We start from the raw sequence: 18,083 nt of genomic DNA, 5'->3' as shown, positions 1-18,083 counted from the left end.
ATTTATTTATTTATTTATTTTGGTATTGGGGATTGAACTCAGGACCTTGCGCTTGCCAGGCAGGCACTGAAGCCACTGAGCTATCTTCCCAGCCCACTTAGTCTCTTTTAAACTAGGAACCGTTCTAGACTGGTATGAGGGGAGGTGCACAGCTACTGCATAGGAGTAGATGTCACCAAATTCTGGCTGCACTGCCCAGCTGAAGTACACAGGGGCTCAGGTTATTCTCTGAGCCCTGGTTTGCTCATGCGTAATGGAGTTGATAAAGCCTGCTAGTCGCTGTAGTATTATGTGGATTAATTCCAACTGTGCATGCTTCTAGCACATGTTCAGTGAGGGTTAGTATCAGCGTATATAGCCCTGACAGAAGTTTCTACAGTGTTTCCCCTTATGTCTGTCTCACTGGTATATAGTGAGTAGTCGGTGCTGTAGGTATTTGCTCTTCGTACAGATACACTGAGATCTAAATCAGGTTTTAGCACCTTTAACTGTTGAATCTTCTTCTTTGTTATAGGCTTGCACTCACCTTTTGTAGTTTTTATTCTTTATCCTACACTGCTTATCTTCTAGAGACTTTACTAGCAATGTTTGAGCGGCTGGAATTTGTTGCTTTGGCAGACCTGCTTTCCTGTGTTCTGCCCCTCCATCTGTCCTTGTTATCACTTGGGGGTCCCTGACAGAGCTAGTATCTGTTCACTGCACACGTAACCTTTGACTGCACCCCTACCTGCTGAAGTCCTATAACTTGGAGCCCCAGCCTAGATGCTGTCTCTTTCCCAAGCCCATATGCCTCCCTTTAAATCCTTTCTCAGTTCATTTATAACTCAGACAACACAGACCCTTCACAAGTTTTTCAGGTTATTTTTCCAGGTAATGTACTATGAAACACTGTAAATGCTTTGCATAGGGAGCATGTTTTTTTTTTTTATTTTTTTATTTTTTTATTTTTTTATTTATTTTTATTTTTATTTTTTTTTTGCGGAACCAGGGATTGAACTTAGACCCTTGTGCTTGCCAGGGAAGCGCTTATTCTACTGAGCCATCTCCCTGACCCCCTGGGAACATGTTTTTATTTATAGTCTTTACTTAAAGTTAATACTGCATGGTTTCTGTTTCCTAATGAAAGACAAGTTCTGTATTTTGAGAAATCCTTACAGAAATTAGGAAAGAGAGCCAAATTGTTGTTTTCTGTTATGTGATTGTTCAGTGGCACCTTCTTCCTCCTTGTTTTGAGGCTTGTTTTTCCTGTCCTCCTCCGATAACTGATATTACATTTGCTGTAAGGCTGTAGTCCTAAACAAAGCTTAGGCCATTAGGTAGCATGGCCATGTTTCATTACTGAGTGCTCCCAGGGTGGTACAGCAAGTTCATTAAATTATAGGTACCCTGAGCCCATCAGTAGTATTTGAGTAGCTGGGCATTATAGCTGGGATAATATCCCCAATGGATTTCTTTCATTAGGAGTTGGATAAGAAACAGCTACTTCAGCAGAAGTTTGAGATGATGAATGAGGAAGGTTCTGAACCACTTTGGTTGGAATTAGGACTTTGTACCACAGCATGGGGGCTACAGAATTAGTACAGGTGGAAGAACCTATGGAAGACCCAAACCATTTGACATAGGAGAAAGAAAAAGGGAAAGGTTTTAGAAAATGTGTGATTATATTACTATTATTGTTGTGCTCTTCCAGGAATTGGTCATTCTGCACTATAAAGATAGGAAAGAGACTATGGAGTTACAAAGGGGGGAAGAGAAAAATAAATGTGAACTTTAAACTCTGCACATTAAAATACTCCTGCTCAGCGTCAGGACAGGAAAGGCAAGGAATCTCAGAACTTGGTTTAAAATACATGCTTATGTACAGATTTATTGAAGATCTCCTAATTATTAAAAAGTAGACAGTGCTTGAGCTCTTTTCTAACAACAAGCTTGAAAACACAGTAAACCCTGGGCTATACACTAGGAAGTATCACACACTGTCACAAATTTTAGGAACAAATTAAGGAACAATTTCTGCAGTCAGTGGATGTCTTGGGGGAAGGGTGGTGCTGGGGGTCTTAGCCTTGGTGTGCTAAGCACTTGCTCTACTGCCACCCTCAGCCATGGATTGATGTTCTTTAAAAATGTAATTCTTAGTCTGTGATGCATCTACCCAAATGACATTTGACAGAAAAAAATTGTCATTCAACTCAGAAAAGGAAAGTTTAGCAACACTCTTAGGGAAGTTAGCAAAGATGGTCCAGATGACCCATGATTTTGTTGTTGTTGCTATCTTGGTGGTTTTTGTGGTATCAGGGGTTCAACCCAGAGCCATTGCCTCTGGCTACATCCTTGTCCCTTTTTATTCTGAGATAGGGTTTTAATAACTTTCTTATTGCCCAGGCTGGTCTCAAACTTGTGATCTTTCTGCCTCAGCCTCCTAGAGGGCTGGGATTATAGACATAACATGACTTACTCAACTGACCAAAGTATTTTGAGTCAAAGAAATCCAGGAGAGCTACATTTTCTTTGAAGGTCCTCTCTAAGGATTCAGAAAAGGCAAGGGTATTCCTATACCACCAAAGGTTTTGAAGATAGTGCAAAAAAGGAGGTTACTCTGGCTAAACCAGCCAGGGCTACAAAGTGAGCTCAAGGCCAGCCTGAAGTGCATAGCAAGACCCTGTCTTCATAAAAAAAGAAAAGAAAAAAGTTTTTCTCTTAGTCACTTTCCTCAACTCTGAAACATAGTATCTGTCACCCACAACTTTGAAGAGAAGCTTGCTTTGGCTCGGAGTTTAGTCCATAGTCACCAACTCCAGTGTAGAAATAGTATGACAGAGGGGGCTGGCGGAGGACAGCCACTCACGTCATGGTGGTCAGGAAGCCGAGAGCGCAGGCGCAGCCTTGGAGGAGAGGCACCCTTCCGGGTCACGCCGGGCCTCACTTTCTAACAGCAAGTTAGCTATAAACACATCAGCAGACTAATCCAGCATGACCCCAACACATGAGGCTTTGGGGAGCCACTTCATGCCAGAAAACTTTTTTTTCTTTTATGAAAAACCAAAATTTCATCACAAAATGATAAGAGAAAAACAGTGAATACACAGCATATCATTATCTTCAAAACAATTACTCTGAGTACAAGGCAAATCAGAAAGATCCTTACAAGAAGAAACAAAGAGATTATCATATACACCTTTCTTTTCAACAGATTAAGGTAAGTGTATAAATGAAGCAAATTGGCATATATTAAAATATTTTTGAAACAATAAAATATATAATTTGGGTTAGTATGTGAACTTCCCTCTACTTTTTATTACCTCTTCTATTTGATTCATTTGTGTATAAATACTCTGTGTTTCTTATATAAGAAAGAGCGTGCAATATTTAACCTGCATGTCTGACCTTTCACTGAACGTTAGATTCTCAAGTTACATCCATTTACTTACGAATGTCTCAAGTTTATCTTTCTTTATGGCTGAGTGGTACTCTGTTGTGTATGACTACCACGTTTTATTTATCCGTTCATCTCCAGATGGACGTACACACTGTTTCCAAGATCTGGCTATTATGAATTGTGTTTCTATAAACACGGACATGCATGTTTCTCTGTAGTATGATTTTATTAACTTTCGGGAAGACCCCTAGAAGGGGGGCAGCTGGGTCAACTGGAATTTCTAGTTCTAGTTTTTTGTGGTACCTCTACACTGATTTCTGCTTGTAGTAGTTTGCATTCCCACCAACAATGTAAAAGGGTTCCTTTTCCCCACATCCTTGTCAGCATTTGCTATTACTAGATTTTTTCATGGTAGCCACTCTTTCTGGGATAAGATGATATCTTAGTGTAATTTTGCATTTCTCCAATGGCCAGAGATTTTATACTTTAAACCACTTATTTATAATTGTGAAACACCATGTTGCATATTAAAAATATCTCAGGGCTGCGGAGAGAGCTCAGTGGTAGTAAAGCTCTTGCCTAGCATGTGCAGAGTTCTAGTTTCTATACCTAGCACTGAAACAAAAACGTTTCTCTTCACAAGAAGATACTTGGGAAGGGTGGGGCCCCTGAAGTTGTTCTCGGCCTCCTGCTGTCTGGTTCCTTGCTCAGGTTCCCTGAAGCATAAGCCTGTGCTTTGGCTATTTAATCTCTGGAGTTTTGAGAGGAGTTGACCCTTTTAAATAGCGCCTGTCTTCAGGGTCCAAGACCTGGCACGTTCCTACCCCTGAGGCAGCTCATGCTTCATCTCCACAAGCACTTCCTTTAATCGTATTCTTCTTTTCCTTGACTTTAAACCTAAGAATATGTGTACTTTTCAGTCTCCTCTCTCGGTCTGACATTTGAAGCTGCAGTGAAGCTTGGAGGAGGGCAGAGCTTGTGTCTGTGGGGCTCACCACTGCATCGCAGTGTTGGGAAAGTACTGGAAGGAACAGCCTTGTAATAAATATTTAATGATATATTTTACAGTAATTTTTTTTTTTTTTTTTTTTTTGTACTGGAGATCGAACTCAGGACCTCGCACTTGCCAGGTAGGAGCTTATGCCACTGTGCTATCTCCCTGGCCCAATCTTTTTTCACCTAATATTTTAGGGTACATTCATTTCTGTTCCTGTCATTTTATATTTTGGTAATGAAATTTGGTAGTATATATAGAAGTAATTTTTCTTAAAGACATAAAATATATATGTAAATATTCCTATATGTGATTGGAAATTAAGAGAAAGCCTATACATAATTATAAATGAGGCACAAGTGTATAAAACAAAAAGTCAGGACACAGAAGTAAATCCTAGGTTAAAGTCACTAAAGAATGTGAAAACTCGTGAGTCCTGTGCGTTTTCTGTGTATATTTTCAGAACTTGTTGAAATCAATAAAAATTCCTCAGGAGGCCTAGGGAGATAGCTCAGTGGAATAAGTTCTTGCCTGGCAAGTGCAAGGTCCTGAGATTGATCCCTGGTACCACCAAAAAAAAATTCCTCCGGAGTCTTTCTCAAATATCTTGAGTGGTATGACAATTAGAAACATGTTCAAAATCTCTTTGTGTGTGTGTGTGTTTAATGGATTATTTATTTATTTATTGTAAACCCCTCATCTGGAAAGATCCTGCAGGGGTTTATTTCATCAGTAACACCATGGATTTTGTTTATGCTTTGGAGACTGACTTCAGTAGGAAAACATGAGGCCACATTGCTTGATATCCCTGGGCATCAGCAAGGTCCAGAATAATGGGTGATGTCACTGAACGTAGGCATCGCTGACCAACATTCTAATTCTAATTGATGCCCAGGTGTGTGCCTCATTGCCCCTGAGCATGGTTATCAGTTGTGGAACCGGCAGCGGTGGCTGTGGGGGTTTGCTTCTGAGTATGTTTCTGCATTTTATCTATGCATCAGGATGGCGTAATAGAAAACACACAGCTCATATAAGTGACTCCTTCATGAACAGAGTGCCTGGGCGTTAAAGGAAAACCTTAGAGCAAGCTTGGCAAAGTAAACTTAATTAAATTAAAATGAAAGAATATAGTCAAAACCAAGCAATTAAATTAAGTGAAGGGAAGTACGCAGTGCTACAATGAAGAAGAATGGGCAACCTCTACAAATGTGCTGGATGCTTGCTTAGTCATGGCTCTTGCTCTGTCATTGGTATTTAAAAGTGTCCAAATGCAGTGAGAGATCAGTAATGACTTTTTGAGTGAACAAATGGATGACAATGTAAGATGGAGAAAGAGTAACTTCGTGATGTTTGGATAAAATCAAAGTATTCCTAAGGGGACAGTGCTGAATACTAGTACACTGTTCGAGTATCTTGTCTGATAGACAAACTGAATGGCTAGGTAATTATTTCCAAGAGTAAGGCTCACCTCTAGTAAAGTTGGTAAAAATTTGCTTATGTGTCTTATCAGGAATGTTAATTTCTTCACTGAAGGAAATTGTGAATTCTGCCTTAGAAATAGAATTCAAGTAATTTAAAGCATGAAAAAATTTTTTAAGTTGCTCAGCTTAGTCTTTACAGATCTGACTTGGTCGAAAAAAGGTCCATCCATCTCGTTCCATTTTTGTGTTCAGATCATTGAATTGGTTGTCTGCTCATTTAGCTCTCCATTCTCAGTAGTGATCATTGGCAATATTTGTATAAGCACTGATAATACTTTGCATTGGCTTTCTCTAGCAGAAAAGATTTTCAAAGCATAAAAATCTAAACATGGGATCGGTTTCATGGATCTGGGCTTCTGTATTCGGTATGTTCTATGCTGTATAACAAGTTTTATTTTAAAAGGTATGGCATGAGGTGCTTATCATAACCCACCCAAACTAGCTCATGCTGTCAAATTCACTGGCTTATGACACTGAACAGCCACTAAATAAAGCTGTACTTCAGTGGGGGAAAGAGAGTTATATTCTTACTGCTTTTGTTCAAGTTAGAAATGCTTTCTACTGTCTTGTCACCTTGTTTACTCCAAGGCCAGAACCTATAAATTATGTAATTTCTCTCCATTGGATTTTGCCTTCAGTATCTATGACTGTTGAATACCTACTTTCTTAAGAACTTTCTTTTTCCCCCTGAGATTCTTGTCCCATTAGGAAGATATATTTTATACTGCCTAAAAAGTTCAGATTCTGAAAATCATAGAGGGATATCCAGGAAGGATGTTGTGGGCATTGTTACCTTATAAAGTATAGAACTGGTTCATTAATAGTGTGATTGATTTAGTGTGATTAAACTAAATTTATCATGGGATACTTTTAGCACAGCGTGTTGCAAATTAGCTTTATTCAATTATAGACTGTTAGGAAAGGGGAAATATTCATAATGAGTCTATGCAGATAGCTACATTACCAGGAACAGGAAAAGGTCTTGGTGTGCATAGTAATTACTTCCATTCTGTGCCTTTTAGATGAGACAGATTTAATGTTTCACATTTTCCAGGGAACACAGGTTCCATGATAGTGGAGCTATCTGTAGGTAAACTTTGGTTACTTTTAGTTGTTAGAATAAAGTTTATCTGAATAAGCCTTAACAAATATAGTATTTTTCTAAGTTTCCCTTTTAAATTTCCAATTATTATTATTATTATTATTATTATTATTATTCTTTTATATATTTGGTACAGGTCTCACTACACAGCTCAAACTCATAGTGATCCTCCTGTTTTAGCCTCCCCAGCCCTGGGATTATAAGCATACACCACCACACAGGCTCAGCATGCCCAGGACAGAGCCAGCACAGCAGGCGGTACTGAGGATCAAACCCAGGTCCTTGCACTTGCCTAGACAGGCACTTTGACTACTGATCTATCTCCACGGCCCCAAAGTTTCCAATTATTAGGATTACTTTTGTATTCACTTACATTCGCTAGTCCATGGTTCTGTCTAGCTTTTCCTATTGTAATTTGGGTTATTTTCTTTTATGATGCTAGGATACTGGAAACTTATAAATTCTAGAAGAATTCTAGAATATGCTGGATATTGAATAGTTTTCAGAGAAATGTAATCTTTTAATCCGTAGTTTCTGATTTATACAGTACTACCAAATATAACAATCAGACATTCAAATTTTGATTTACGTACAACATAACCAGTAATCCAAGATGTTTAAGTAAAAAGCCTCTGGGGCTGGGGAGATGGCTCAGTAGAATAAGCGCTTCCCTGGCAAGTGCAAGGGCCTGAATTCAATCCCCAGTTCCACCAAAAAAACAAAACAAAAAGCCTTTGGTTTTTTAAAGTTTTTTTTTTTTAAAGATACCCTACAAACACCCAGAAATGACCTGCTAAGTTAAAGGTAATATATGAACTAAAAGGAAACAAAGAAATTTTTTCAAATACCTTTCAACACATAAAGTGTCAGTGGAAGAACAGTTTGTGCCAGCTACCTCTGAAACAAATAAAACTATAAATTCTGAATAAAACACACAGCCCAGTTTTTAAAAAAATTATGTAGTACAGGGTCTCACTGCACAGATCGGACTCATAGTGATCCTCCTGTCTTCAGCCTCACATGTGCTGGGATTACTGGCGTGCACCACCATGCCCAGTCTCAATTGCTGTCCCCTGGGGCAGGGCCGGCACGACACACGGGGATTGAACCCTGGTCCCTGCACCTGCCTAAGCAGGTACTTTAGTTCACTGAGCTATTTGGCTGGCCCATTGGTCCAACATTTTGAAGACACAGGTGAGCAAGCAAAGACAGATTGGAGCCAAGGAAGCTGGCCCTCAGGAGGTGGGAGCTGTACTGTGTGAAATCTGACCCAGGCCCTTCCCTGAACCCTTGCGTTGCACAAGGCCCAGAGTGGCTCAGTCTCAGGCCAGCCCTTGCACTCATTCTGCCTTGAAAAGGAGAGGAGAGTTTGACCCTTTTACAGTGACTGGAAATTGAAGGAGAAATTCTGGAGAGATGGGAGTCACGTAAACGGGGAAACCCCTGAATCTGCATGCACACTACTTCCCAGGCTTTGCTGACGGCCTGGAGCCTGCCATGCAGGAGCAGAAGTTGAACTGCTGAAGGGCCTGAGCCTTGCCCTAGAAGCTGTTCACTTAGGGTGCACAGAGGGCAGAGCGGGAGGTTAACCGGCTGATGGCCTGCTACAAGTATTGATGGTACATTTCAGGGGAAGGAAACAACTCAAGAGCTTCCATAATAATCATTCCAAGTATTATGTAAAGTTAATTATTAGGCATGAATATACACAGGGAAATGTAACCCATAATCAAGACAGAGTAGTCAATAATAATTAATTTAAAATCAGTCAAATGTTGGAACTAGCAGATAATGATTTTAAAATTGTTATTTTAGTAATATGAAAAGAAATATAGTCATAATGAATTAATGGATGAGGATGCTCACAAAGAAAGTATAAAAAAGCACCATAGAAAGTCTAGAATGAGAGCTCCACTGGGTAAACTTAAGTATCAAATTGGAGAGAGCAAATAAGCTGCAGAGTATATAAATGTGTGTTAATAGCTGCAGCCTGAAGAACAGAGAGAAAAGAAGTGAAAAAGTTGAAATAAGACAAAGTAATGTGGGACAGTGTCAGGAGCCCAGCAGTGTCTGAAAGAGAAGAGAAAAAAACTGAAAAAAGAAAATAAATAATGGCTATTGTTTCCCAGCCTTGGAGAAAAATACAAATTTAGTGATAAGATTTTTATGAGCAAGTTAAATATTAAAGAATCATTATGAAGTGAATTACCACACTCTTCATTGCTGGAAACCAACAATAAAGAGAAATCTATAAAAGCACATTAGAGAAAATAAATATTTATTTCATGTAGGATAACAGTAATGTAGATGAAAGCTGAGATTAAAATGGACATCACAATATTATTTTTGAAATGTTAGAGTTTTTTCTCTGGCTATGATGAAATTAATATCAGGAAAAGAAAGAGGTCTAGAAAAATACCAAAAATTTGTAAATAAACTGAGAAACTTTTATGTACCTTTCGGACCAGAACAATTTTTTTTTTTTTTTTTCCCGGAACGAGGGATTGAACTCAGACCCTTGCACTTGCCAGGGAAGCCCTTATTCCACTGAGCCCTCTCCTTGGCCCCTGGACCAGAACAATTTTTTAAAAAATTAAAGATATTTCATACTGAATTATGAAAATATAGTTTCAAAATTAAGAAGAAAGATGATGAAACATCTAAAGCAAGGCCTAGCTACACTGGTAGGCAAGTGGGCAGTAGATAGATGATAGATGAGTGAGATGGATGGACGCGCTTCTGTAGCACTTAATGTACTTCACTGATCTTAGCTCCTATCACAAGAAGCTAAATTAAATTCCAAAAGCAAGACAGAAGGAAAAATACATTACTAGCAGAAATGATGAAAAACAGATGAATGATGGGAAAATAAAAACCAAACCAAAGTCACTTAAAAAATGAATGAGTCTAACAAAACCTATAAAGAGATGAGAAAGAGACAGGAGGAACAATCTCATATTACCAATATCAGGAATTAAAAAGAAGTATCAGGCTGTGGACATAGCTCAGTGAACTAAGCGCCTGCTTAGGCAAGTTCAGAAACTAGGGTTTGATTCCTGGCACCACGAGCTGTGCCATACCCGCCCCTGGGTGTGCTGAGCTGGCCACCAAGTCCAGGTGTGATGGGGCACATCTGTAATACCAGCACTGGGGAGGCTGAAAACAGGAGGATCACTGCGAGTCCGAGCTGTGCAGTGAGACCCTGAACGCAATATTTAAAATAAATAAATGTGTTGGCAATCACTGTATCGGCCCTCGCACATGAACATGAATTTCCTTTTTCTTTTCCTGAAAAAGTACCTAACAACGCAGTCACATACCTTTTTATCGCACCTAACAGCTTTCCCTACAGTATGAGTGCCATAAACAGAACCAACTAGTGTTGACAAAAATAAGAAGCAAGTTGCTTAACACTAGCTGTTTCTAGCCTCCTTGAACTTGTGGGCACTAATCTTGGACCGCAGGAGATGAACAATCATCGTTCCTACCTAGATGCTAGCCAGTGTGTATCAAACATGTTCTGAGAAAAAAAGTTATCTGCGGGGCCAGGGAGATGGCTCAGTAGAATAAGCGCTTGCCTGACAAGCGCAAGGGTCTGAGTTCAATCCACGGTTCTGCAAAAAAAAAAAAGGTTATCTGCTCCTTTTTTATCATTCCAGATTTAGAAGATGAGCTCAAAGTACAGCAACACTTTAAAATGATTTCAGAGACAGTACAGGTGCCCAAGGACAAGAAGGTCATGATGTTGACTAGCTTTTTAACTAATAACAATTATATCAGAAAGTATATTAAAGTGTTAGAATTTTAATTTCTCTTGAGGCCAAAACTCTTTATTCTGCTTATTTGTTTTTAGTTATTTATAATTTGAAAAGCTAGTTCTTCTAAAAGAGAACATTTGGCTTGAATGGGAACAAAATGCTTTTGCCATCTGAGTACAACATACAGTCCACAAATCATGTTATAGACTTACATTGAGAAAAGACTATCCCAAAATAATTTTTCTTTCTGGCTTAGCAGTTATCTATTCTATTTAGTTACTTAAAAGGTAATGTTTTTCAGTGCTATTTTTCAAATAAATCACCTAGATCCAATAATGGTGGATGGCAGTTTTTGAAGCTCAAGTCAAATTTATGAAGCATTTTATAAGACAGTCTTATTTGAATATTATAAAGAACAAAATGTATATAGATATGATATACAGATTAAATTGTCATAATTATTTTCTAATGATGTCATGAACTATATAATTTTTTTTCAAAGTTTTATTGATAAACAGCAATGAGACAGTTTCAAATCTAATCGGAAATGAACTATATAATTTTAATATTCATTCAGGATCTTAAAGTTATTGCAACTTAAATTTTTACTGCCACCAAAAACTAATACAACTAGTGTTCACCTTATAAGAACTGGGGGTGTGGCTCAGTGTTACAGTACTTTGACAAGCATGCACAAAGCGATGGATTCTTATACCCAAAAACACACACAACAATAACAACGAAAAAAACCCAAAACAAAACTAAAACCAACCACAAGATGAAACAGAAACTGTAACACAAATATGACACAACCTGATCCCACATTGTTGCAGCTTTGCATAAAATGTACAGCTTGCAAAATTTTTTCAGCAGAAACAGATACTAGTCATAATTCCATGTCATTGAGCATATCTGTTACTTTTTATTTTCAAGATGATGTCTTTCCTATGAAATAAATATAAGAAAGTTACTACTTTTCATTTAAATAGGCATCTTATCAGAAAAGTTAAGTGAACTAAAATACTCTCCAGCAACTCAATTGAAACATAATTTTCCCACTAAATGTTACTATACAATTTAGTAGCTTTTAATGTGATTATATAATTGTACTGCCGTTACCATAATTTAATTTTGGAACATTTTTATCATGCCTAAAGTAAGTGTATACCTATTAACTGTCACACCTTACTTCCACCTCTGAAAAAGCCCAACATATTTTTATTTCCCCAAAGCTCTAATTACAGTTTTCTGTCTTTATAGATTTGCCTATTTTGGACATTTCATGCAAGTGACATCATAAAGTATGAAGGGCTTCTTGTTTAGCTTCTTGACTTAAGTGTGAGATTTATCCGTTTGTAGCATACATCACTACTCCATTTTTTAATGACAAATAATATTCTACAGCATGGACACATCTCACTTATTCATCAGCTGAACAACATTTACGTTATCTGCACTCCAGAACTACCAGGTAGGGCCGATACTCCTGTGAACATTCATGCCCAAGTCTCTTTTCATTGTTTTTGGTACTGGGGATAGAACCCAGGGCCTTTAGCATTGCTAGGCAAGCTCTGTATCACTGAGCCATATTCCTAGTCCTTCATGTACAAGTTTCTGTGTGTACATGTTTCCCTTTCTCCTAGGTAGATATGCGTAGAAGTAAAATTGTCAGGTCATATGGAAATTCGGTGTTTGACATTTTGATGCAAATGAAGTATAATACTGTATCATATACCAAACTAGAATAAAATCATAGTTAAGATACTTTGTCTTTTTAGTGAAATCATTATTATTATCTATCATTGTTGCTAAACCTTAGTGGCCAGATAGATTCCCTTATTCTAGATGTATGCAGATACTTATTCTGACTATAAAATGTGAACTCTGTTTATTTGAAAGACAAAACCTTGTTAATTTTTCTCTGGAAGAATTAGCCTACTAGATAGCTTATCTATTTACAGTTTTAACTATTAGAGACATGCAAATATAGATATAAATCTATACACAAACAAACTGGAGATAAAACACAGAGCAAAACTGTTTTTGAGTGTTATCAAAAGATAATATTCAAAAAGTTAAACATGACTCTTAAATCAAACACAGCATGAACATGTCAAAAATTTAACCTATAAATGAGAAAGCCAGCAGGGTGATAAAACCAACTCAGAGTATTCAAGGAATTATTTTTCAAAAGAATGTTAGGATAATATTGCTGGGAAATATACTGCAGGGAAATAAAATCATAGTGTGTTGTTTTCTACTTGACAAAAATCTACAATTTTGGAGCTTAATCAGAAGCCACTAGCAAGTCAGAAAAGAGTGTATTTCCCTAAATAATGTTTGGGTGGACCAGTTAAATGATTTTTTAGGATTACATTGGAAGGATGTATGGTTTCCCTTTTGCTTCATTCCAAGTTTTTTATACTTTTTATAACACTGCACATTACATCATCCTGAGCCTTTATTTCTGAGGGTGTGGTTGTTAAATGCAAATCACTGGCCATGAAAGTCCTCAAACTTGGTACATGGGACAGAAAGTTTTGTTCTGCATTTCATTTCCTCACATTACTCATGTATCAAAATTTTGCTCTAATTCTACTCTGGGAAAAGAGTCCCGTTTTAACTTCAATACCAATTTCAACCAAGGCTCAGGCAAAACTGCTGTCCAAGCTTACCACATAGATGGTATCTCAGCTGCTTTTCTCTCCTAGCTGAGATGAAATAGCTGACACCCAAAATTAAAGGAGGAAAGGTTTATTCAGCTAAGATGTAAAGAATTAGGGAAAATTTAATTATTGTGTGCAGGGGTATAACGGGACCGGGCATGTACAACAGTTGAGCAGCTTTTCTGAAAAGAAGTAAAAGCTTGCCCTACATTATAAGGGTTTCAGTGGTTACAAAGAACTTTCAGACATCAAGTAATCACTTTTTACGCAGCATTTCAAAGACACCAAGTCTTTGGGAGAAATTAAAAATAGGACTGAATTGTGGCTGTGTGCCGTGGGCTTAGTGTGGCCTTGCCTGAAAGGTTAGCCAGATAACCCCACGAGACCAGCCCCGTGTTTACAATTTAACTGGCTTCAGACCACCAGACCTGCTAGCCTTTGTGGGGATTCACAAAGCAGCGACTGTTCCTGAGGGCTCATGCTGTGGCAGAGGCTGCAGGGAAAACAGCTAGACAAGTGGCAGAAATGTGGGGCAGCACTGTCACCAGAGAACAGGGACATATTTGCAAGTATTTAAGTGTCTGGGAAGGGACAAAAACTCTGGCTCATGAGATGAAGACCTGGGAAGAGGCAGCAGCACCCCTCTCCGAGGGAGACAGTCAGGGAGTCATCCAAGAAGCAGGGGAACAAAGCAAGGCCAATTCCCTGGTACGGTGGAGGAGCAGGCAGAGGACCAGTACAAAGCAGCACTGAGTGAGTGAGAAAATAGCCGTTCATTTTGGTTTGTGTTGTCGCTTGTTTTTTCTTTGGAGACACTGGAGATTAAACCCAGGGTATCAAACATGCTACGCAAGTAGTCTACCACTGAGCTACATCCCCACCCATTAAGATTCCTTTTTAACTTTTGAGACTGGGTCTTGTTCAGTTGTCCAGGGTGGACTTGAACTTACGGTCCTCCTGTTTCAGCCTCCCAAGAGGCTGGGGTTGTAGGTATGTGCTATCAAGCTCTACTTGGAATAATAATCCTTAGAGAGGGGTAGACTCAGAAGTACCTTGCCCACCTCTATTCGGAGCAAGCTGAAGGTTCTGAGCAAATAAAAGTTTAATACAATTTAACTTTTAAAAGAATCCCTCTGGCTGCACAATAGAACATCTCTGAATTACCTTTTCTTTCTCCAGCCTTTTGCCATCTTAAATTATTGAAGACTATGGAGATGGTTATGTAGATCACATCTATAGATTCTTACCATATTTAAGATGTAAAACAATGTTTATTTTAAATAATAATGAATGTGCTATATGTAAATGCAAATCACATTTTATGATGACTTTTAAAAAAAAAATAGGAATGAGAAGATGGCAGTGTTGAGTGAGTGACATCTCTTTAACGTCCAGCATTTGATCTGCTCACTACCACACGTTGTGTAACCTCCAGAGAACCTCACTAATGAATTAAGAAGGTGAATGATGTCTAGTGCTTCATGAAAATAGTCTGGATCTCACTTATCCCCAGAGCACAGAGACGGGTTAAGAGCTTGTTCCAGTAAACCAGATGACATGCTGGGGTGCGCGGAAGCAGTGAGAACTGGCACGTTTCTAGGTGCACTTTGAAGGTTGAACCAGTAAGTCTTGCTGACAGAATAGGTGTGAATATGAAAGTTAGAAGACAAAATCGACACCAAGACAGAACCAGAGAAACTACGCAGGTGGGTCTCCTGTTTACTGAAATGTAAAAGAGTATGCCAGTGAGAAGTGAGATGAAATGAAGCATTGTTTGGGACTTGTTAATTTTCAGATACCTTTTGAAATATCCAGTTGGAAATTTCAAATCAGAAGCTGGATATTTAAACCTGTTATTCAGGAAAGGGACTTGTTATTGTCTTTGTATTTTTTAGGGATTTTGAGGGGAAGAAGGCATAAAATACAGCATTTGTTTGCCTCTCAAATTTGACGGTTAATATGAATATATATTAAGCTCCAAACTGACAGCTGCTTTCACTAGAAATGTTTGGAACTTTTTACCATGTCCCAGCCTGCAGCATTGTTGTTGAGAGATCCAAGGCTGATCTGTTTTCATTTCTTTGTGTGGACCCTCATGATGTCCGTCTGCTCTGCCAGAGGTGTTTGGGATCTGTCCTTCATGCCTGGTGTGCTAAAACTTCCCAGTGATACGAGTCTTCATAAATCATCGTCCTGGACTCTTTAGTTGGGCTGTTTAATAAGGAGCCTCCTGATTTGGGAAATTTTTTTATATTCTTTCATTGATAATTTCTTCATTCAGTTTCTTCTTTTACTCCTTATAAAATTTCTGTTTTTGTAATACTAGATCTGAACTCTCTGTTTATTTTTCTTCTCCAATTCCTTTGTTTTTCTGCTTGAAAGTTAATGTTGTCAACATGAGCCTCTAATGCTAAGCTTTTGTGAAATGTTTATTTTATAAATATATTATGTTCTGCTAATTCTCTGAGATTAATTAGAATTTGGGGATCTTAAAATTCCTGCTCTTTGGTTTTATATTCTTCCCTGCTTTTGTGTTGTTGGTTGATTTCTTTTATTGCTTCTTTATGTATTTTTCTTATATCTTTCAGATTGGAGGCATTTCCACGTAGCTGGTGGTCTATGATTGTGTCTTTGTAGGTCTTAGTTTATTTGGGGAAGCTGTAACAGAATACTCCAGGTCTGAGATGCTTTAATGACCAGAAACGTATTGGCTCACAATCCAGAAGTTAGAAAGTCCAATATTAAGTCCCAGGAACTTGGCAAGCCCTTGCTGTTCCATCATAAGGTGGAAGGAGTCAGATGGCAGCTGAGTTCCGAGAAGGACAGGAGGGAGGGAGGGAAATAGACACGGCACACCCGACAGGCCGTAGATAATGATGGCGTTAATTCGCTCGTAAGATGAAGCCCTCGGGACCTAAGCGCTTCTTCAAGGTTCCTTCATTTTTGTTCATTTTTCTTTCTTCAGTATGAGTTCTAGAAGAAACATCCAAGCCATAGCATCATGCTGAAGCACAGAAAAGCTGTTTGGAAGTTTTTTGTGAATTGTGCCACACAACTCCAGGGCGATAGGATCAGAAGCAACCTTATGGTTGTGTGACTTCCACTTTGATGTCATTGCTACAGGAATATGGCTCTTGACATCTTATTGATTGCCTTCTGAAATCAACCTTGGTCATCTTTATGTTCGTGCAGCCCAGATACGTACATACACATATCCCAAATCTTTCATTAGAGTCAGTGTGCCCATAATGTCTACCCTGTGTACCCAGCGGCCTCCTCCCTGTCCCCTCCTGCACTGGGAGGCATCCCCTGGGGCAGTGGGAGAAGCTCTGCCCGTGGGACTGAAGAGTTAGATTGCATGTAAATATATGTATTTATCAATGTTTTGATTTGGCATTTGTGTAGGTGGCTCTGTTTTATAAATGTAAAAATGCCAGGACAGTAGGACTCAGCTACTACATAACAGTCCAGAGCGGAATTGGATCTAGACCTTGGGCTTCCTGCCAAGTGGTTCTTCAGGCAGTGCTCACAGCACTGTCATCGGTGCACTCCGCAGAATAAAAGAGATTTGTGCATGTTTTAGGAATCTGGGCGTATGACTGTAGGCATCCTGTTTCAAGGACCAATTTATTTAATAGCTTATATTTTAACTTTAAAAAGTATGCGATTTTGGATGCTTGTTGGTTTCAGTAGGACATTTGGGTTGTTTGGGGGTTTTTTTGATTGTTTGTTTGTCTTTGTTTCTTTAGACAGGGTCTAACTGTGCAGTATAGGCTGGCTTTGAACTATGTAGTCCAGGCTGGCCTCGAATTTGTGACGTTCCTCCTGCCTCAGCCTCCCAAATGGTGGGATTACAGGGGGCACCACCACGCTGGACTCTATGCACCATTTCTCTTAATATTCCCAAATCTTGGAGTAAAGTCAGTGTGCCAGGAAAGTGTACCCTGGGTGTCCAGGGGCTTCCTGCCTCTCCCCTCCTCCACTTAAAGGTGTACCTGATCAGGGGAGAAGCTCTGTCCATCGACTGCAGAGTTAGATGACGAGTTCATGTGCTGTCCGAGGGACTCCCTTCTCTCTGCTCCACACAGCCACACACAATAATAACTTAAACAATAAAGGACATAGGGCCGGGGAGATGGCTCAGTAGAATAAGCGCTTGCCTGGCAAGCACAAGGGCCTGAGTTCAATCCCCGGTTTCACAAAAAAACAAACAAACAAACAATAAAGGACATAGCTTCTTTCTCTCACATAATAGTCTGCACATAATCATCAGAGCACATGGCTTCCTTATATGCTGATGTTTCACCATTGCTAGTATATACCTCTCACTAGCATGATTGGGGTTGATTAATCCTAAAACTACCTCCTGTGTCAGGAGTGGAGACAAGGTCATGTAGAGGGCAAGTTCCTTTCCTTTAAAGACATAATTCAGGGTTGAATCCATCTTTTCTGTTTATATTCCACTGGCCAGGACCAGGCACATAGCCGCCCCTACCTGCAGGGAGCTGGAATGTGGACTAATCTGTTATCATGGAACCAGGAAAGGAAGGCTAAATCCTGGGAGCCCACACACTGTCCTCCCACCAGACCCTGACATCTTTTGGGGGAACAACACAAAGAGCCAGGAACAGCTGGCAACAAAGGGTCAGCCAAGGGCCCCTTCAGTGACTCCTGGAGATCAGGTGACTCAGCTTCCGGAGGTTGCA

At 39.2% G+C, this 18,083-nt stretch overlaps 1 protein-coding gene across 3 annotated transcripts in view; it reads left to right on the top strand.

Annotated features, from left to right (window-relative positions):
* Lrrc8c (leucine rich repeat containing 8 VRAC subunit C) overlaps positions 1-18,083 on the top strand; it is an 87,306-nt gene that overhangs the window by 3,358 nt on the left and 65,865 nt on the right. Inside the window, exon 1 of one of the 3 annotated variants that reach the window (XM_023720258.1) lies at positions 12,158-12,182. The exons of the other annotated variants lie outside the window; for them this stretch is intronic. The gene's annotated coding sequence lies outside the window, so the exon portion shown is untranslated. Of the gene's footprint in view, positions 1-12,157; positions 12,183-18,083 lie in introns of those variants that run through there. 3 annotated transcript variants of the gene reach the window in all.

The sequence above is a fragment of the Octodon degus genome, unplaced genomic scaffold (genome assembly GCF_000260255.1).
Source record: "Octodon degus isolate 3935 unplaced genomic scaffold, OctDeg1.0 scaffold00074, whole genome shotgun sequence".
NCBI classification, from domain to species: Eukaryota; Metazoa; Chordata; class Mammalia; order Rodentia; family Octodontidae; genus Octodon; species Octodon degus.
The sequence above is the reverse complement of the archived record's forward strand: the minus strand, read 5'-3'. Positions and strand labels throughout refer to the sequence as shown.